Source organism: Physeter macrocephalus, chromosome 9 (assembly GCF_002837175.3).
Source record: "Physeter macrocephalus isolate SW-GA chromosome 9, ASM283717v5, whole genome shotgun sequence".
NCBI lineage: Eukaryota > Metazoa > Chordata > Mammalia > Artiodactyla > Physeteridae > Physeter > Physeter macrocephalus.
This window is the reverse complement of record NC_041222.1, coordinates 89,508,706-89,531,786: the sequence shown is the minus strand read 5'-3', so window position 1 is coordinate 89,531,786 and position 23,081 is coordinate 89,508,706. Positions and strand designations below refer to the sequence as shown.

The 23,081-nt window shown below is 38.5% G+C and overlaps 1 pseudogene; it reads left to right on the top strand.

Annotated features, from left to right (window-relative positions):
- Nucleotides 1–5,915, top strand: part of LOC102978856 (uncharacterized) — a 7,398-nt pseudogene extending 1,483 nt beyond the window's left edge.
- Nucleotides 5,916–23,081: the final 17,166 nt, after the last annotated feature.

The following is a 23,081-nucleotide window of genomic DNA, read 5'->3' as shown; positions in this document are numbered from 1 at the left end:
TCTCACTGTTGTGGCCTCTCCCGTTGCGGAGCACAGGCTCCGGACGCGCAGGCTCAGCGGCCATGGCTCACGGGCCCAGCCGCTCCGCGACATGTGGGATCTTCCCGGACCAGGGCACGAACCCGTGTCCCCTGCATCGGCAGGCAGACTCTCAACCACTGCGCCACCAGGGAAGCCCAGTTAGCAAATATTATTCAGCAGAAACTAATGTCTCTAATACAGTGTGTCAAAACTTACATTAAATTTTCCCCAAGATATAGTCCCTAAGACAATTTTTGCTTCTCTTATTATGTTACAAATGATAAAATGACTGCTTGAAAGTTGAAGTTGTCTTTAACAGTTTAGCACCCTCAAAACAACACTTCTATATAGACTTTTTTCTTACTTGAACACATTACTATTTTTAATGATTTCTTCTGAAATAATTATAGACTGACAGGAAGTTGCAAAAATAGGACAGTAAAGCCCCAAGTAATCTTCATCTGGTTTTCCTAATTGTTTACATTTTATGTAACAATAAGATACTATCAAAGCTGGGAAATTGACATTGCTACAAGGTATATGTGTGCCATATTATCACATGTGTTGCCACCACCAAGATCAAGATACATAACTGTTCCATCACCACAAAGATCTCCCTCCTGTTACCCCTATATAGTCACACTTACCTTCCTCCCACCCTGGCCCCCATGCACCATCCCTAAAACTTGGCAACCACTTATCTGTCTCCTTTTTTGTCATCTTGAGAATGCTATATAAATGTATTCATATAATATGTGACCTTCAAACACCTCAAAGGTTGGCTTTTTTCACCCAGCATGGTTTTTGAGATCCATCCAAGTACTTGCATGTATCAGTAGTTAATCCTTTTTACTGTTAAGTAGTGTTTCATAGTATTAATGAACCAAGGTTTGTTTAACCATTCACTTATTCTAGAACATTTTGGTTGTTTCTAGTTTGGGGCTATTACAAACAAAGCTGCTAGAAACAATCATGTAGACATATTTGCATGGACATAAAATTTAATTTCTCTGGGATGAATGTATATGATACTTTTGAACATTTTTGGAAAACCAGTGTATATAATTATGTTTTTCTGCTGCTTCTTATGTCACTGAAAGAAAAGGATGAGCTTGGTGATTTGAATTCCCAGCTCAAGTGCCACATAAATGACCAGGTGCCCTGAAGGAGACCACTGTCTCCTGTAGCTGCAGGGCTGGAAATCAAGCACAGAACCTCATCATGCAACTGGTTGAATTACAATGCAAGTTGAACTCCCAGTTTTGAAGGGCATCTACTGTTGAATCAATGTGAGGGCACTGATTGGGAAAGAACTGGATCCTATAAGTTGAGGTGGGGACCTGTGGGAAGATCCAGATGAAGCTGGGGATATTGAGCCCCTAAATTGTGATGAATCTTTTTTTACCAGTGGTATTGGCCTCCCCAGCCCCAGCAGAGATGACTTCCTCATCCCCAGTGGAAGCGGCCTCTCTACATACAGGGTATCAGCCTTTCCATCTCCTTCTGAGGGGATTAACCCTGCATTGCCTGAGGAAAGGGTCATAGCCTCCCCTGACGCAATTGTAATGTAACATAACTATTAGTCTCCTCAGGACCCACCCCCACCACCCCACCTTACTTCTGGACCTTTAACTAGACTCAAGCTCAGCAGGTCCCTAAAGGTGGGATACAATCTGTGACTCATGAGGAAGTGCATTACATTCCAAAATAATGGCTTCCATTTTCTAAGTTATACAGACAACATCTTGGGAAATGTGTGGGAATAAGTACTAAAGATGTGGGATAATGGAAGAAGGAATTCCTTATAAGGTTGAATGAGGCTGAATTTATGGGCTCACTAAATAGGGCTTCTGCATTTAATATTGCAGCTTGAGGAATTAGAAAGGGCTCTAGCAGTTTGGTTGGTTGGTTGGCTGAAACATAGGCCAAAAGGTGGCCCCCCCCCATGAGTACACTGGAAATGCTGGACTCGCCTCAGTTTAATCTAGAGAAGAACTTCAGAGGCTTAGGGATAGAGGAATGTTAGAGTGGATTTGTCACTTAAAACCTGCTCACCTGACTGGGGGGGTTCCAGAATTTTTACCTTCCATCAATACTGTGAGGAACAAATTTATGAGAGGATCCCCAATATCCTTTGTGGACAAAGAATGTCACCTGCCATACCAGTAAACAAAGGATGTTGCAGCCATCAAGCTATCAGCCACTGTAGCCATCCCTGATAGTGCACTCTGAGGGGATTTACGATGTAGAAAAACAGGATACTGGCCCTAGATAGTTTAGGTGCGTATCAAAGGAATAATTTTATTAAGCCCGGATTCTTACATCTTCCCATACATAGAAAGTGTTAAAATCGTTAACTTGAGATGTCTGGTTTTCCTTTAATTAGCAGTAAAGTTTTGATGTTTTGATTACTTGGGGTTTTTTTGCAAAACTCCTATATATTCTGTTTCTCTTTGGAACTGTCCCCAGAGCTATCTGAGAGGCTGTATCCCAGGCTTAAGTCCTCAGTTATGTTCCGAATGAAACATAATTTTCAACTTTTTAAGTTGTGCATTTTTTTTCAGTTGACACCTTGAATACTCTATGGTTGCTTTCTCTGTAGATCAGACCTCACAGTGGGAAATGCAATCACTGCATTGGGAAACCTAAATGCAAAGAGGGTAATTGAATCCTGAGGTGGTAGGGGCCAAGTGGCAATATTCAACCACTGAAGGCAAAGTGGACATGGTTACCTTAATGTACAGCAGAGACAAAGCAGCAATCAGAATAGTCTGACTCATGCTGACTTATAGTGTTGATTAATTGATCACCGTGTTCCTAGAAGTGAAATAGATAGGAAGCCTACTAAATTTGTACTTATCTGTATAAGCAGAAAAGTTCTAGGTCAAGTGAATAAAAGTCGAACCTAAATCATAAAAACAGAGAGTCACATCCCTTCAATACATTCCTAGACATGAGACGGTTTATGGATCCCGAACCCCTGGAATGAAGGAGAGGCTGGGTCCCATTGAGGAAGGACTCCAGTGCACTACTGAAAGTTATACTGTCAATTCTTGCCCCAGCCTTCCCCAGAATGATGTTTGGCCTTTTACCAGAGTAACTGTGCATTGGGGAAAAGGGAATTATTAGACCTTTTGGGGAACAACTGACTCTGGCTTTGAAATGATACTAATTCCAAGAGACCTAAAACATTACAGGGGCCCAAAAGTCAGAGTAGAGGTTATGGAAGTCAAGCGACTAATGGAGTTTTAGCTCAGTTCTGTCTCACCATGGGCCCAATGTTTCTCCAAACCAATCATGTGGTTATTTCTCCAGTTCTGGAATGTATACTTGGTATAGACATATTTAGCAGCTGGCAGATTCTCCACATTTGTTCCCTGACCTGTGGAGGGAGGGCTATTATGATGGGAAAGATGAAGTAAAAGCCAGGGGAACTGCCTCCACCTAGGAAAACAGTAAATAAAATTTAATACCACATACATGGAGGGACTGCAGAGTTTACGGCCAGCATCAAGGACTTGAAGGAGGCAGGGGTGGTGGTTCCTACAACATCCTATTTGGCCTGTGCAGAAGACAGGTGGATCTTGGAGAATGACAGTAGATTATCATAATCTTAACCAGCTGGTGACTCCAATTGTAGCTGTTGTTGCAGATGTGGTTTCATTGCTTGAGAAAGTTAGCACTCACCCTGGTAAATGGTATGTAAGTATATGTATTTGATCTGGAAAATACCTTTTTATCCATCCCTGTCCATTAGGCCCACCAGAAGCAGATTGCTTTCAGCTGGCAAGGCCAGTAATACACCTTCACTGTCCTACCTCATGAGTATATCAACTTTCCAGCGTGATGCCATAATTTAGTTTGCTAGAAAATACATTTGACTCTCCCTTCCATAAGATATCACACTGGTCTATTACATCGCTGACACTATGCTGGTTGGATCTAGTGAACAAGCAGTAGCAACTACTCTAGATTTGTTGGTAAGGTATTTATGTGTCAGAGGACAGAAAATACATCAGACAAAATGCCATGGCCTCCTACATCAGTGAGATTTCTAGGGGCCCAGTGGTACGAGCCATGTCAAGATATCCCTTGTAAAGTGAAGGATACGTTGTCGCCTCTGACACCTCCTACAACCAAAAAACAGGAACAACTCTTAGTGATTTATTTGGGTTTTGGAGGCAACATATTCCTCATCTGGATGTGTTACTCCAGACTTTTTTATGAAGTGACTCCAAAAGCTGCTAGTTTAGGATGGAACCCAGAACAAGAGAAGGCTGTGTAACAGGTCCAGGCTGACGTGCCAGCTGCTTTGCCACTTGGACCATAAGATCCAGAAGATACAATGGTGTTGACGTGTCTGTGGCAAATAAGGATGCTGTCTGGAGCCTTTTGAAGGCCCTCATAGGTGAATCAAAGCACAGGCCTTAAGAACTGGGGAGCAAGGCCCTTCCATCATTCCGGTAACTAGTCTCCTTTTGAGAAACAAAAGGTCTGCTGCTGAACTTTGTAGAGACTGAACACTTAACCTTGGGCCATCAAGTTACCATGTGACCTGAGCTGCCCATCATGAACTAAGTGGTATCTTAACCACCAAGCCATAACAGAGGACATGCACAGCAGCACTCCATCATCAAATGGATATGGTATATATGTGATCAGGCCAGAGCAGGTCTTGAAGGCACAAGTAAGTTCCATGGAGAAGTAGCTCAAAGGCCCACAGTCCTCACTTCTGCTACACTACCTTTTCTCTCCCAGCCTGCACCTATGACCTCAAGGGGACTTCCGTACTATTAATTGACAGAGGGTGACTCAGGCAGGCCTGGTTTACAAATGGTTCTGCACAATATGCAGGCACTACCCAAAAGTGGATAGCTACTGCCCTCAGCCCCTCTCTGAGACATCTCTGAAGGACAGTGGTGAAGAGAAATCCTCCCAGTGGGCAGAACTTGAGGCCATGCACCTGGCTGAGGGAGAAACACTTGGAAGGAGAAATGGTCAGACACGCTGGGTGGTGGGGAATTGAAAAAAGCATGATTGGAAAAAAGAAAATCGGGGAGGAGGTATGTGAACAGATTTCTCTGTATAGTTGAAAAACATGAAGATATTTGTGTCTCATGTGAATGCTCATCAAAGGGTGATCTCAGCAGAGGAGGATTTTAATTATCGGGTAGATAGGATGACCTGTTCTGTAGAGACCAGTCAGACTCTTTCCCCAGCCACCCCTGTCATTGCCCAATGGGCTCATCAACAAAGTGGCCATGGTGACAGGGATGCAGGTTACGCATGGGCTCAGCAATATCGACTTCCACTCATCGAGGCTGACCTGGCTACAGCCACTACTGAATTCCCAATTCAAAAGAATCAACCAGCAGCAGAGACCAACAGTGAGTCCTCAATATGGCGTTATTCGCCGGGTGATCAGCCAGCTAGTCAGTGGCAGACTGATGACACTGGACAGCTTTCATTGTGCAAGGGGCAGTATTTTGTTCTTATGGGAATAGACATTTGCTCTGGGTACAGATTTGCCTTTCCTGCATGCATCACTTCTGTGCAACTACCATCCATGATCTTACAGAATGCCTTATCATTGGCATGGGATTCTACAAGCATTGCTCAAGATCAAGGAATACTTTTCACAGCAGATGAAGTGCGGCAATGGGCCCTTGGTCATGGAATTCACTAGTCTTACCTGAAGCAGCAGGCTTGATAGAATGGTGGAATGGCCTTCTGAAGACTCAGTTACAGAGCTGGCTATGTGACAATACCTCTGCTTGTCCCAGGGCAAGGTTCTCCAGAGGGTTGTATATGCTCTGAGTTGGAGTCCAATATATGGTCCTCTTTCTTCCATAGCCAGGATTCTCGGGTCCAGGAATTTTAAGGGACAAAAATGAGAATAGTTATTTTCAACTCTTCAGTATTATCCCTAGTGACCCACTATCAAATTTTTGCTTTTTGTTCCTGTGACGTTATGCTCTTAGTTCCAAAAGGAAAAATGCTTCTACCAGGAGACACAGCAACGATTCCAAAGAACTGGGAGTTAAGGCTAACACCCAGCTCCCTTGGCCTCCTCATGCCTCTGAATCAACAGACAAAGAAGGAAAGTAAAGTGTTTGTTGATACAAGGATACTACTTGCGGACTACTCTTCCACACTGAAGTAAGGAAAAGTGTATCTGGATATAGTAGATCGCTTAAGGCATCCCTTAGTATTACCATGTTCTTTGATTAAGCTCAGTGGAAAACTACAACAACCCAGTCTAGGCAGGGCTACTAATGACCCAGACTATTCAAGAAGGAAGGATTTTGTCACCCACCAGGGAAGAACCACGATCTGCCAAGGTGCTTGCTGAAGATAAAAAGAATACAGAATGGGTATAAGAAAGTAGTTACAAAGACCACCTATAACTGACCAGTTACAGAAACGAGGACTGTAATTGTAATGAGTACACCATTTTTTTTTTTGCTATGAATATATTTGTGTTAAGTGTGTATTTGTTTTTTCTCTCTCATATTCCCTTATTATGTAACATAAGTTGTATTGATTTTATATCATAGTATGTAAGTACTCTTAATTTTACATTATAGTACTTTAAGTTATATCACAAGGATTTACCTCCTCTTCTGGGGATAGGGTTAGTGTATTTTGATTGGACTCAGAATTGTTGTATCATATTAAGTGGAATTAAGACCTTGTTATTGTCTTACTTGGGGATTAAGTAAGGTTTGAGGAGATGCATATGGGTGTCATGTTGACACAGGGTCGACTTGTGATGATTAGTTTCATGTGTCAACTTGACTGGTTATGGGGGACCCAGATTAAAAATTATTTCTTGGTATATTTTGTGAGGGAATTTCCAGATGAAATTAGCATTGAAATTGGTGGACTCAGTAAAGTTGATTGCCCTCCCCAATGTGGGTGGACATCATCCAGTCTGCTGAGGGCTTGAATAGCACAAGAGCTGGGGGAAGGAAGAATTTGCCCCTTTTCCCTGCCTCATGGTGTGAGCTGAGATATCTCATCTTCTTCTGACCTCAGACTGGAATTTATATCACCACCTCCCCTGGTTCTCAGGCCATTGGTCTAGGATTGAATTATATCACTAGCTTTCTGGGGTCTCCAGCTTACAGATGGCAGATTGTGGGATTTCTCAGCTTCCATTATCATAAGAGCGAATTCCCTGTTACAAACACATGCATGTATTCTATAGGTTCTGCTTCTTTGGAGAATTCTGACTAATACAACATGTATCCACCATTGTAATATCACACAGAATATTTTAACTGACCTAAGAATCCCCTGTGCTCCACTTATTCAACCTACTCATCCCTTCCTCCTCCCAAACCCCCAACAACCACTGATCTTTTTACGGTCTCCATAGCTTTGCCTTCAAAATATCATATAGTTAAGAATTACACAGTATGTAGCCCTTTCAGGTTGGTTTATTTCACCTAGTAATATACATTTAAGTTCCTCCATGTCTTTTCATGGGTAGTTTATTTCCTTTTATTGCTGAATAATATTCCATTGTATGAATGTGGAACAGGTTTTTGTTTGTTTGTTTTTAATCCATCCATCTATGGAAGGGCACCTTGGTTGCCTCTAATTTTTGGCAATTATGAATAAAGCTGCCACAATCATTCATGTGCAGGCTTTTGTATGGATGTAAATTTTCAGCTCTTTGGAGTATATACCAAAGAGCTTGATTGCTGCTTTTTGTGGTAAATGTATATTTACTCTTTTATTAAACTGCCAAACTGTCTTCCAAAGAGTCTGTACCATTTTGCATTCCCTACAGCAATCATGAGAGTTCCTATTGCTCTGCATCCTCACCAGCATTTGGTGTTGTCAGTGTTCTGACTTTTTGTCCTCTACATGGCTGCACAGTGGTTTCTCATTGTTGTTTTAATTTGCAGTTCTCTAAAGACATAAGGTGTTGAGCATCTTTTTATATGCTTATTTGATATTTTATACTTCTTTACTGAGGGGTCAGTTTAGATTTTTTGTCCACTTTTAATCAGGTTGTCCTTTTTTTTTAGTGGTAAGCAGTAAGAGTTCTTTGTATATTTTCATACCAATCCTTTATCTGATTTGTCTTTTGCAAATTTTTTCTCCCCATCTATGACTTGACTTCCCATTCTCTTGATATTCATATCTTTTTAAAGGTTTTTTTCTTTTCTTTGTGTGTTTATTTTGAATAATGTATATTGCTTTTTGTTCAGTTAACTAATTCTTTTCTGCAATGTTTAATCTACTGTTAATTCTATCCAATGTACTTTTAATCTCAGCTATTTTAGTTTTAATCTCTAAAACTTTGATTTGCTTTTTAAAAAATACCTTCCTTTACATGTCCAATCCCTCCTGTAGCTTCTTGAAAATAGGAACTATAAGTATAATATCTACTTTAGTTTTGTTGTCTACTAATGCTTTAATTTTTCTATTTCTGGGTCAGTTTTAATTAGGTTTTTCTCCCCTTCACTGTGGTTCTATATTCCTGCTTCTTTATATACCTGGTAATTTTTTTATTGGATGACAGTCACTGTAGCTTTCCCTTTTCTGGTGCTAAATATTTTAGTATTTCTGTACATATTCTTGAACTTTGCTCTGGGATGCAGTTAAATTAGTTAAAAATAATTTTATCCTTCTGAGTCTTGCTTTTAAGCTTTTTTAGGTGGAACCCAAGTAATGTTTAGACCATGTTAAGTTTTTCCCCACATTTCAGGATTGAAAACTATTCTGAATACTCATGTATTAAACAGTTTTCCATTCTAGCGGGGAAGACCAGGCTTTTTACCCCCAACCCCTTTGTGAGTGTTAAGAACTTTTTCCTTCTGATACATCCAGGTGGTTCTTTCCCTGCCATGAGTAGTGTTTTTACATGCATATGCCCATCTGTACGCATAGGCCTCTGTAACCTAGTTTCCATTCACCTATCCTGCTTCTCATCCCTTCATTCACTCTTCCACATTCACAGTGGGGCTTGTTTAATTTCTAGAACAAGCCTGGCTCTTTGCACACAATTTTTATTGCTTCTGCTTAGAATGTGCTTCCTCAGCCTGGCTTGGCTGGCTCCAGAATGGCATTCAACTCTGAACAGGAATATCACCTTTTCTTATGCAAGTAAGGTTCCCCAATTTTCTCTCAAACACTGTTTCTTGCCTTCAAATCATTTTGTGATTCAAAAAAACTTGTTCATGTGTTTTTTAAAATTTTGCTTTCCTAGGCTATCTTACCCAGGAGTTGATAACTACATGGGGACAGAAACTCTAATTTTTTGCTCACCACTGATTCCTCATGTTTTGGTTAAGAGAGCACTTGGAAATATCTGTTTAAATATTGATCTTTGACATGATCACTGATTAGAATTCTGCCTCTATCAACTATTGCACCAATGTATGCTCTCTATTGTTTGGTTTGTACTACCAACATATTTATGGTTTCTAATAATATTTTTATAGGTTTATTATAATACTAATTTTCTACAAACTCATCTTCCAGGATTTGTTTTCAGTAATGATAATTAACTGAAAGTCTAATTTTATATGTTAGGTTCTGTTGGTTTTCCACTCATTTGTTACTGAATTTTAAATATCATATGTTGAAATAACTTTGGTAATTGCAGAACTACATTTTTCCCAAAGATACTTTGATACTAAACGCTAATAATGCATCTTCCCTTTTTTCTGATTCTGATGAAAAGTCCTATTGTTGAAAGGCTTAGTAAAGAAATTTCCAAATCAATGAAAAAACTTGTAACTGAAGTTTTAAAATTTAAGAAGTAATTTTCTGGTTTAATTATATCATTGTTCTTAACATAATATCTTCCTATCATTATTAAGTGTATTATTTTAGGTGTTAATGTATAGTAGAAATTGACTTTCACGTGGTTCTGAAAAGTCAAGTTGGCTTAAAATATCTATCGTTACTATTATTATAATTTAAGTGCAAGTAGGTTAGGAGAACATGGATTCAATATCATATATATAATACAATTTAATTAGTGAGGAAATATTTGGCAAATACTTAACTAGTCACCTGTGTTAACTCTTTTTTTAGCTCTGATATCCAAATGATATTTTTTGCTGGTTTTTCTGAGGAAAGAGAGAAAATCCTTAAAATGAAAAGCTTTTATTTTTTTTCACAATGGTGAAGTACGCCATTTAAGAATTATTTTGACATTGAGGACTGCTTGATTTTAGGCAACAATTTTATATATACATTTTATTTGATTTTACTGTTATGAAGTGATATTTAAATTACTCATCAAAATGAGTACTGCACTGTACTGCAAAATGAGTACTGCACTGTACTGCCCTCAGATGAAAAATGCAGCCGTGCTATTCATCTGCAATGCAGACCTCTCATTTTGCAGAAGGCACAGCTTGCCAATACTGACTGGGTCATTTTTGGTTGTATCAAGACATAAACTTGAATGCAATCTTGATTCTGAGAAGAAAGGGAGAACACAGAGAAAACTGAGCTGAGTGAATCCTTTTTCCTCCCTAAAGGAAGAAAAATGTGTTGATTTCCGATCATTTGTAAAAACAAATAAGCAAACACTTCGCATTTTACAAAATGAAACTAGATGGACCTCGGTTGCACATAGGAAAGGGTCTGATTTTGTGATTATTCAGGACCGTTAATCTAAAGACTTTCTTCTGTTTTCAAAGTAATCTCTTCAGTAGGCTACACATTACGCCAAATATTCTGCCACGTCTCAGAACGTACTTTGGACACACAGATAACAATTCAACTGTAAAATCTTGCATTGGTATATATTACTATTTCATATGATGTGAAAATGTTCCAAGTTTATGTACAGTTTTGAGGATTTGACCTGTCTCCTTTAAAAGTCTGGGAGGATTTTAAGAGGAACTCTGGGGCCCTTCTTTTCCACACATTCTTCTGAGTGCGTTGTGGACATGCAAGTACCACGCTGCCGCAGGCCCACAGTTTCCTTCCCCTGACACGGGTTTAGAGTCACCAATTTATGCTGCGTGTCTGGCTCCTGAAATAATCCGAGTTTGAAATGAGATTGCCTTCAATCCTTGTATTTGCAGAGGAGAAAATTAAAACCAGGTTGTTTAAGGGTTTTGCCGAAGTCCTGATAATAGGACTGTTTTACGACTTTCATAGGTTTATTAGTTTCCTTTGGCTGCTGTAACTATTCTCATAAACTTAGTACCTTAAAACAACAGAAATTTATTATCTTACAGTTTTGGGGGTCAGATGTCTGAAGTGAGTCTTCTGAACTAAAATCAAGGTGTCAGCAGGAGGCTCTGGGGAATCTATTTTCTTGCTTTTTCCAGATTTTACTGAATGCCCACATTCCTTGGCTCATGGCCACATCCTCAATCTTTGAAGCACATTGCTTGCACCTCTGCCCCTGTCATCATATCTCCTCCCTCTCTCTTTGACATCTTCTCTGTGTCATAAGTACCCTGGTGATCACACTGGGCCCCCCGGATAGTCCAGGATCCTCTTTGCATCTTAAGATCCTTAATGTACAAAGTCCCTTTTGCTGTGGAAGGTAACAGAGTCACTGGTTCTGCGACATCTTCTCTGTGTCTTAAGTACCCTGGTGATCACACTGGGCCCCCTGGATAGTCCAGGATCCTCTTTCCATCTTAAGATCCTTAATGTACAAAGTCCCTTTTGCTGTGGAAGGTAACAGAGTCACTGGTTCTGGCGATTAGGATGTGGGCATCTTTGGGGCCATCATTCCCTCTAACATAATGAGCGCTTTTGCCTTTTGGACCACTTCCTTAATTAAAAATATTAAAAATTATATTGTAAGACTACCTTAGTATAAAGACTAATATAATTCAAGTTAATTTTTTATTATATGCTCATTATTATTATATTCATGTTTTTTCCTAAAAGAGAAAGAAATTTTAAAAGAAATTAAAATTAAACCAGGCTTCCCTGGTGGCACAGTGGTTAAGAATCCACCTACCAATTCAGGGGACACGGGTTCGAGCCCTGGTCCGGGAAGATCCCATATGCCACGGAGCAACTGGGCCCGTGCACCACAGCTACTGAGACTGCGCTCTAGAGCCCATGAACCACAACTACTGAAGCCTGCGCGCCTAGAGCCTGTACTCTACAACAGGAGAAGCCACCACAATGAGAAGCCTGAGCACCATAACAAAGAGTGGCCCATGCACAGCCACAAAGTCCCAACTCAGCCAAACAATAAATAAACAAACAAACAAATAAATAAAATTAAACCACTTCATTGACCTACCTTACCTCATGGATAAGTAGGCCTTGGATGAAAAATTTAAAAATGCAACACAGGTTTTTGAATTTCCATTTCCCTTCTCTTTACACTAAACATTTTAGGCCTAATTTGCAATTTCAGAATAAACTGTGTTGTTAATTGCCCACTGATTTGGAGTGTGCTGCCACTTATGGCTCTTGATTCACTGGGAAATACAATGTTTTGGCCGATGTCTGCTGTCATTGATGTAGCTCTTAGACAAAGTCCAGCAGCCACCCCAGAGAGATAGCCATCACATCCACACAATTCTTTCCTCACCAGAAAATGCTTCTCCCAAGAGGTGTGCAACTTAATTTCCTGCATCCCACATTCTTTTCTTCATTCTAGCTTATTCAAAGATCCAGGAAGAAATTTATTTTACTCTGAAGTAAAAATCTACCTAAAAGTCCCTTCTCCAAATTGCTGCTGCACCCTTTAGCTCATGGCATGAAAGAAGAGTCTGACAGTTTATGCTTTGACTTTGGGACTATTAATGGTGGCACATTGATATCAATGTCCTCCCCCAGTGAAGGGGCAATGAGATAGTCCAAGGCCTCAGGCTGCATTGGGTCTCCTGAGCTCCCTGATTTAGTTATTTTTTTTAATTTTTTAATTTTTATGCAATTTTTAAAGGTTACTTTCCATTTACAGTTATTATAAAGTATTGGCTATATACTCCCCCACATTGTACAATACATCCTTGAGCCTATCTTACACCCAATAGTTTGTACCTCCAACTTCCCCATTCTCTATTGCTCCTCCCCACCCCCACTGGTAAACACTAGTTTGTTCTCTATATCTGTGAGTCTGTTTCTATTTTTTATATTCACTGGTATGTTGTATTTTTTTAGATTCCACATATAGGTGATATAATACACTATTTGTCTTTATCTGTCTGACTTGTTTCACATAGCATAATGCCCTCAAAGTTCATCCATGTTGGTGCAATTGACAAAATTTCATTTTTTTATGGCTGAGTAGTATTCCATTGTATTTAAATATACCACATCTTCTTTACCCATTCATCTGTTGATGGGTACTTAGGTTGTTTCCATATCTTGGCAATTGTAAATAAATCTACTATGAACATTGGGGTGCATGTATCTTTTCAAATTACTGTCTTTGTTTTTTTCATATATATACCCAGGAGTGGAATTGCTGGGTCATATGGCAGTTCTATTTTTAGTTTTTTGAGAAACCTCCATACTGTTTTCTAGAGTGGCCACACCAATTTACATTCCCACCAACAGTATAGAAGGGATCCCTTTTCTCAAAATCCTCACCAACTCTTGTTATTTGCAGACATTTTGATGATAGTGATTCTGACAAGTGTGAGGTGGTATCTCATTGTGGTTTTGATTTGCATTTCTCTGATGATTAGCGATGTTCAGCATATTTTCACGGTGCCTGCCGACCATCTTCATTTCCTCTTTGGAAAAATGTCTATTCAGTTCTTCTGCCCATTTTTTAATCAAGTTGTTTGTTAGTTTGTTTTTGATGTTGAGCTGTATGAGCTGTTTATATATGTTCTATATTAAGACCTTATCAGTCATATTATTTGCAAATATTTTCTCCCATTTAGTACATTGTCTTTTTGTTTTGTTGATGGTTTTCTTTGCTGGGCAAAAGGTTTTAAGTTTAGTGCCTCCTAGGGAGGCAGGGGTTGGTTGTCGCTCACTGAGGGGGCAAGGACAATGATAGGAGAGACCCCAGGAAAAAATGTTTTTGTTTTTGTTTTGTTGTTGTTGTTTTTATTTTAAAAACAATTTTTAGATTTAAAAACATGTTTTAATATATTTTAATTTTTCTATTTTTATTTTCCTTTTTGTTTTTTTTCTATTTTTTGTTCTGTCATTTTGTGTGTTTGTTTTTTCTTTGCTTTATTTTTTTAGTTTGCTTTCTGTTTTTGTTTTGTTTTTTGTTTTGTTAGCTTTGATTTTATAGTTTGTTTTGGTTTGGGGGTTCTTTGGTTAGTTTGGTGGTTTTCTTGTTCTTTCTTCTCTTTGTGTGTTTTGTGTTTTTTTTTGTTAGTTTTTGTTTTTGTTATTTGTCTTGGGTTTTGTTTGACTGTTTTATTTTCCTTTTTTTTTTGCAGAGCTGTGCAGATTGTGAGGTCTTGGTCCCGTGGCTGCGGGCTGGGCCTGGGCCCCCAGGGTGGGAGCACCAAGTCCACGATGCTGGACTGCCAGAGAATTCCCTGCCCCATGGAATATTAATTAGCATGAGCTCTCCCAGAGTTCCCCATCTTGGCACTAAGACCCATCTTGGCGCTAAGACCTGGTTGCACCCAACTGCTTGAAATCTCCAGTGCTGGAAGCCTCAGGCCCAAACAACCAACAACACAGGAACACAGCCCCGACAATCAGCAGACAGGCTGCCAAACGTTGTACTAAGTTCATAGACACTCGCAAACACACCCCCTGATGCTGCCTTGCCCATCAGAGTGACAAGACCCAGCTCCACCCCCCAGAGCACAGGCACCAGTCCCTCCCATGAAGAAGCATACACAAGCCCCTGGAACAACCTAACTCACCAGGGGGCAGACACCAGAAGCAAGAGGGACAGTGACCCTGCATCCTGCAGAAAGGAGACCACAAACACAGTAAGTTAAGCAAAATGAGATGACAGAGAAATATGTTGCAGATGAAGGAGGAAGGTAAAAACCCACAACACTAAATAAATGAAGGGGAAATAGGCAATCTACTTGAAAAAGAATTCAGAGAGTTTGTGAGGACTATTCCAGAGTGTTTGGTCTGAGCAAGGCAACGTTTGCTGAAGTGAATAGCTCTCTGCAGACCTTGGAGCATTAGCTCCTATCTGGGTAAAGCCAATCTCCACATGGCAGTTGTGAAAACCATAAGCAGAACTGCAAATTTTATCTTGCTTATCAACACCAGCATCTTTATTTCCCAGATACAGTGCTGTACGAACAAAGGAGTTTACCTTTGCACCAACAGCTGGATGTCAATTTTTGGGTCACTAAGCTGTCTCTCCTGAAAAGCAGCTAGTAGAAAATTGCACTTTGGCTAAATTTGGGCTGTATTCCTTTCATCTCCCCTTGCCTGGAAAAATATTGCAATTAATCCCTCACTGGTTTGTAGTATGTTATTTCTTTATTGGCTTATTAAGAGACATTATCCTGTATGCTATTAGCCTGTGAAATGATTATAATTCCCAGAGTGAACCTGTGTTGAATAAAATAATGGCAAAGACCATCTCAGTCTGAGCACAATTTGCCTTGAAACAAAACAATATGTGAGTTTACAAATTTTAATTAATAATTTGTTTTATCTCAGAGACAGAAAAAATGATCAAAAAAGAAATTCCAACATGCTACAAGTTGCTCTCCACAGCAGGAGCTCCTGTTTCTCATCCTGTCAGTAATATTATGATTAAAATAATTACATTCTTCTGTATTTTTCTATTTCTTCTATATTTTTAATAGACTTATAAATTTATAATACTATTATTATTTTCCAAGACTAATATATATTCACTTAATTTTTCTTTGATGAAAATGATTGTTAATTTAGGATCACACAATGTCATGATGAAAAATATAGGCATTTTAGTAGCCAGGTCATAATCATGTAATTATTTTTCTTGTAAAACATTCTAAAGCCATGTGAAATATCCATCTTATAACAAACCTATAATATGAGACTAAGGAATTGGTACATATAGGTCTACAACAATATTGGTATGTCTTTTTAAAAAGTACACATTTACAAATAAAAAAGAAAAGAGGGTCAATTCACATAAGAAAAAGAGATACTCGAGAAGATACTGCTGCATGCAATAATTTTCACAAATATTAACATGGATTAACACTTTTCTTTTCATAAACTGTATTACAAAGGAAAAAAACAGACCAAAGGAAACAAACAGACCATGGGAGGGAAGGAAAAAATATAGATCTATTAGAATGTATTTTAACTTACATGACTACCATATTAAAACAAGAAGATATAGTTATAGGCCAACATGGTAATTCCATGGTAATCACAAATCAAAAACTGACAATAGATACACAAAAACTAGAGAAAAAGGAACACAAGTATCCTATTAAAGAAAATGATCAAATCACAGGGAAGAAGCTAAAAGAAAAAGAAAAGAACAGAGAAGAATTACAAAACAACCAGAAAACAAGTAATAAAATGGCTAAAAGTACATACTTATTAATAATCATTTTACATGTAAATAGAATAACTGCTTCAATCAAAAGATATAGGGTGGCTGATTGGGTAAATAAAAAAAGAACCCATCTATATGCTGCTTACAACTAATTCACTCTGGAGGTAAAGACACACAAAGACTGAAATTGAAGAGATGGAAAAAAAATTTCATGCAAACGGAAACAACAAGAAAGCTGGGGTAACAATACTCACAGCAAACAGAAAAACAAAATATAATTTATAATAAAGTCTAAAGCAAAATACAAAGAATTGCATTATATAATGATGAAAGGATCAATAAAAAAGAGGATATAAAATTTGTTGACATATATGCACCTAATATAAGAGGACCTAAATATATAAAGCAAATATTAACAGACATAAAAGGAGAAATGGACAATAATGGAATAACAGCAGATAACTTTAACACCCTACTCACATCAAAGGACAGATCATCCAGATAGAAAATCAGTAGGGAAGTTGTGGTCTTAAACCACATATACCAGTTGGACTTAATAGATAGCTATAGGACATTCCATCCAAAAACAGCAGAATACACATTCTTTCAACTTCACGTGGAACATTCTCCAGGACAAATTACATGCTAGGCCACAAAACAAGTGTCAAAAATTTAAGAGGATAGAAATTATATCAAGTTTTTTTTTAACCACAAACTAGAGATTAATTACCTGAAGAAATATTGGAAAAAACCAAACATATGGAGACTAAACAATATGCTACTAAGAAACCAATGGGTCAATGAAGAAATCAAACAGGAAATCAGAAAATAACTTGAGACAAATGAAAATAAAGGCATAACTTCCCAAAATCTATGGGATGCAGCAAAAGCAGTTTTTAGAGGGAAGATTATAGCAATACAGGTCTACCTCAAGAAACAAGAAAAATTTCAAATAAACAACCTAACCTACCATCTATAGGAATTAGGAAAAAAAAAAGAAAAACAAGAAAATAGTAATGATCAGAGAGGAAATAAATAAGAAAGGACCAAAAAATTGACAAAAAAGATCTGTGAAACTAAGAGCTAGGTTCTTGAAAAGGTAAACAAAATTCATAAGCCAGGCTCATCAAGAAAAAAAGAGAAAGGACACAAATGAACAAAATAAGAAATGAAAGAGGAGAAATTATAACGAATATAACAGAGCTTAAAAAAAATCATAGACAATACTACAAACAGTTATCCACCAACAAATTGGACAATGAGAAGAAATGGATAATTTCTGGAAACATATGAGCTTCCAAGACTACATCCGAAAGATATAGATAATCTGAGCAGACTGATCACTAGGAGTGTAATTGAAATAGTAATCAAAACACTCCAGGCAAACAAAAGTCCAGGACTAGACAGCTTCACTGGGGAAATCTACAAAACAATGTAAATTGTACCAAATTATGCAAATTGTGATGTAAATTGGTACAGCCACTATGGAAAAGATTATGGAGATTCCTCAAATAATTTAAAATAGAACTACAATATGATCCAGCAATTTCATTCCTGGGCATTTATCTGAAGAAAACTAAAACACGAATTTGAAAAGATATGTGCACCCCTAATTCATTGCAGCATTATTTACAATAGCCAAAATATGGAAGCAACCTAAGTGCTCACCAACAGATAAATGGATAAAGAAGATGTGGTATGTGTATATATATATTACTCAACCATAAAATAGAGTGAAATCTTGCCATTTGCAACAACATGGATAGACCTAGAGGGTATTATGCTAAGTGAAATAAGTCAGACAGAGAAAGATAAATACTTTATGATTTCATTTATATAAGGAATCTAAAAAGACAATGAAAAAAATAAACAAACATAACAAAACAGAAACACAGTTATAGAGACAGAGAATAAACAGGTGGTTGCCAGAGGGGAAGAGGGTTGGGTAAGAAGAGAACTAGGTGAGGGTACAACTTTCCGTTTGCAAAATAAATGAGTCATAGGTATGAAATATACAGTGTGTGGAATATAGTTGATAATTAGGTAATATTTCTGTAGGTGACAGACTGTAACTCGACTTATCATTGTGATCATTTTGAAATGTATAGATGTATTGAATCACTGTTTTGGGTAACAGAAACTAACATAGTGTTCAGGTCGATTATACTTCAAAAACAACATAAAAATCTCATAGAAAAAGAGATCAGATTTGCAGTTACCAGAGGTGGGGAGTAGGTGGAGGGGGAATTGGATGAAGGCAGTCAAAAGATACAAACTTCCAGACACAAAATAAATAAGTACTATGGATGTAATTACAATATGATAAATATAAATAACCCTGCTGCATGTTGTATATGAAAGTTATTAAAGAGTAAATCTTGAGTTCTCATCACTAAGAAAATTTTTTTCTATTTCTTTAGTTTTTATCTATAATATATGTGCTGATGGATGTTCACTAAACATTTATGGTAATCATTTCATGATGTATGTAAGTCGGATCATTATGCTGTACACCTTAAACTAATACAGTGCTGTGTGTCAACTATATTCCAATAAAACTGGAAGAAAAAAAAGAGAAAATATAGATAAATACACTAAAGAAAGAAAAAGGGGTTCTGCCTGGAAAGCAATGCATAAAAATAAAAACAAGAAAATATTTGGGCAGAGATATCTATGGTATATTATCTGAAATGTCTAGTTTTCAATAGTAAGTTAAAAGACTTGAAAAGAAACATGAAAATGTGTTCATACTAGGGTGGAAAAAATTAATTGAAATTGTCTTTAAGTATTCTCAGATACTGTATTTTTCAAACACAGAATTCAGAGCAGCTATTTCAAGTATGATTAAAGAACTAAAGTTGTCCTCCTCCACCTTATACTTCTAATTGCCTCCAATCACCAGTTTCCTCCCTGGGAGAAGCTGTGCACATGTCTATGCCATAGCTTCAGTGGCTGCTGCCTGAGGGATGAGTCCCTGGATTACCTGGCTCTGATAGCCACCAGGGTTTGCATTCACCAGTCCCATACAACAGTAGCAAACAAAGAAGCAGTTTTTAACTGGCTATCTTCCCAGGGCCCAGAGGAGAAGGAGCAAACAGAAATACCCATCTTTTAGTCTTTTCCTGAAAAGGATCTATTTGCATACTTTAAAATTCACTGCAAGTATCAAGCTTCTAATTTAGCATCCTTCTATGGGATGCCCGAGAGCCTCCCCAGAAACCTGAGAAGTCTATGTCCCACCCATGCCCTCTTCCTCAAGCCTACTCCAAGTTGCTAGTATCTCCCTACAAGAAGCTTGTCCACATATCCCCCTTTTGTGGATGTTGCCAAGGGACAGACCATTGGATTTTTTGACAGCCAATGGGGTTTGCTTTCATGAGTCCCACAGAAGTGTAGCAAACAAAGAAGCAGTTCTTAATGGGCACAGGAGCAACCCCTCCAAATTCCTCACAACTTTACAAGCATAGTAGGAACAGGCAAAAATGTCGAACTTCCAGTTTATCCCTGGAAGGGGCTTAACTACATATTTTCCTAGCTTCCAATCAACTTACTTCCAGGTGCTGACTGTGATCCTCCCCTATGGGACTCTGATGGGCCCCTGAATATCCTCAACTACTGAGAGGGAACAAGAAAAAAGAATGTGGCATAAACAATCACAAAGGTTTGAGAGACAATCAAGAACCCAGGCTGAAGCTGATTGTTCAGTTTCATCTTCTGTGTGAAACAACTCTGTCAAGACTGGGAGAGGTGGATGCCTTCTCTAATGTGCAAAACCAACAGAGAGAGTGCAGGAAATTAAAGAAACAGAGGACTATGTTAAGGTAATTAAGATAGTTAAAATAGTTGAGATAGTTAAGATAAAAGTACTAAAAATAACTATAACTACAAAAAGAACTAAAGGAGGCATGTTTAAAGAATTAGATGAAAATATGATAATAAGTCAACAAATAGAGAAACTCAATAAAGAGCTACAAATTTTAAAAAAAGGAAGCAAATTCTGGAATTGAAAAGTATAATAATTGAAATGGAAAATCGATTAGAGGGGTTCAACAGAACATTTGAGATGGTAGAAGGAAGAATCCATAAACTTGAAGATGGATTAAAAGAAATCAATGTCAAAAACAGAGAGAAAAGATTTTGAGGAAAAACGAACTATGGGACACAATAAGCACACCAGCAAATTTGCAAAGACAGTCTCAGAAAGCAGGGAGAGAAAGGGGAGGAAGAAAAAGTACTTGTAGACATAATGGCTGAAAACTTACAAAATTTGATGGAAAACATTAATCTACAGATACAATGTTTACCTCTTGTAAAATGAAAGCAAACAGATCCACTCTAAGACACATTGGAGTCAAAGTGTGGAAAAACCAAGGAAAATCTTAAAAGTAGCAAGAGAAAAACTGTTCTCCATATACAAGGGGACTGCAATAAGATTAATCACTGACTTCCAATCAGAAACAGTAAAGGGAAAGCTGTGGGATGACATAATCAAAGAGCTGAAAGAAAAAAATTGTCAACAAAGAATTCCATGTCTAGAAAATCTATCGTTCAAAAAAGAAAGCAAAATAAAAATATTCCCAGGTAAACAAAGACTGGGAGAATTTGCTGCTAGCAGTCCAACTTACAACAATTACTGAAGGAAGACATTTGAACTGAAAAAAAAAATCTTGATTCATAGATTTGAAAATGCTGGATTGATTTGTTAATAGATGTGTGTGTATCTATGCCAAATGTTCCAAAAGTTTTTGTGCAGTTGATTGATTTCAGAAACAAGGATGCTGGAAAGCTATGAAATAGTTACTTTGAAGGTTTAACTACTTCAATTTGTTTTACACTTCATAACTGTAAATTTTGAATAATTATTGATTTAATTTTAAGTCCTTGTAGCTGAATATAGTGAAGATTAACTGATATTTTTTAAAAATTAATGTTTTTAAGATTCACATGGCTAAAGAAGTATGGAAGAAATTTAAGGTCTATGTCAGGGTTGATGCAAGACACAAACATACTATGTGGAAAATTTGGAGTTACAGACAAGGGAAACCTGAGAGTAAAAATTCCTGACATTAACCAAAATTCCAGGTACAACTCCAGATTTTGAAAAGCTATTGATGGGGCTCAAGTAGAGATCTCGAAGGAACCAGGTATTATTGAGTTCCAGGTGGATTGAATCAAAACTTGACTAATGTCTATGTCTAACAGGATGAGAAGGTAGTATGGGAAGGCTCAAAGAAGATAGATGAATGGAACTGTGGGGCTGGATGTTTGGGGAGGGGCCCTGGTCCAGCCTCCTCCTCAATTACTCCCCCCACACCCTCAGGAGCCCTTTGTGACCAGAGCACAGCTCTATGATTTAGGCCTAGGACTTTAGTCTCCAAGTACACACTCTGTGCTCAGTTGCCTGAGGGCAGCAGCGTGATTCAGATGATGGAGAATCCTCTCTTTTCTCTGAAAAGCACTTTTGATATTTGGCTGAACTCCAGTTCCACTTCTGGGCGATTGATACCATCCTCGCCTTTCTGTGTGGACTGGGACACTTTTTCCTGTTACTCCCCTACATCCGGAATAATCCATCCTTACCACCTCCTAGGAAACATGGAAATCTAAGGAAGGTAAGGAACCTTTGGCCCAGACCTGTGAGCACATGACTCTCTCTTCTTTTCTACTATTATTTCCACTTTTCTGAATCAACTAGAGAGACTCCTGAGATGGGAAAGAATAGGACATCTATTGTCAAGAAAGAATAGAACATCATCCCCGTAGGACAAGCCAGCCTGGGCAGGAGGTAGAATGAAAACTAGGATTTCTATCTAAAGATCTCAGGCCAGCTGTCCAGGTGTGATAGAGGGCTCCAGGACAAATCCCAAACCCAGTGACCAGGGGCTGAGGACTGGATAATGAGTTCAACATCAGCCAGAGGACAGGCCCCTGAGCACTGGATCACCAGCCGTGAGCAGGTGTCTTGGACAAAGTCTGATCTGCTGGCAGTGCTGAGGCCCTGAGAGCCTCAGAGTGGGGGCTGGAGTGGCCCTGGCCTCGGCAAGCAGAGACCCACCTGCTGGAACTCAGATGAACCTGTAGGTCGGAGAGTATGTGTGTTTCTTGAGCAGAGGAACAGTGACAAAAGAAATCCAGGGTGAATCTCACATTGAAAATCCTTCTCTATGTTCTATAAAGAAGGAAAACAAAATATTTTTATCCACTTTAAAAATGAGCAAAAGGAAAGAAAAACCACAGAGCTCTGTTAGTTAAATGTAGAAAGTCATATTATGTATGCACACTGAGTGTCTGATGCTTGTCTAGAGAGGGGAGAGTGAGAATTGGGTCCCAGGTCCTCATTTTTTCTGTCTCTCAGCATCAAATGGAAGGAGCCGAGGGGGAGAAGCAGGAGTAGGAAGAAAAATAGAGCTTGGAAAGTTAAGTTGTGCCATTCAGCCCTGTGTGCCCCGAGGGTGAGCCCCCATCTCTCCTGCCCTGAGGGCCCATCTCCACAGGCTCCGAGGAGGCCAGTGGCAGGGCCTGTCCCTCAAGAAACAGAACCCCACTACTGGGCATATATCCTGAGAAAACCATAAGTCAAAAAGAGTCATGTACCACAATGTTCATTGCAGCACTATTTACAATAGCCAGGACATGGAAGCAACCTAAGTGTCCATCGACAGAT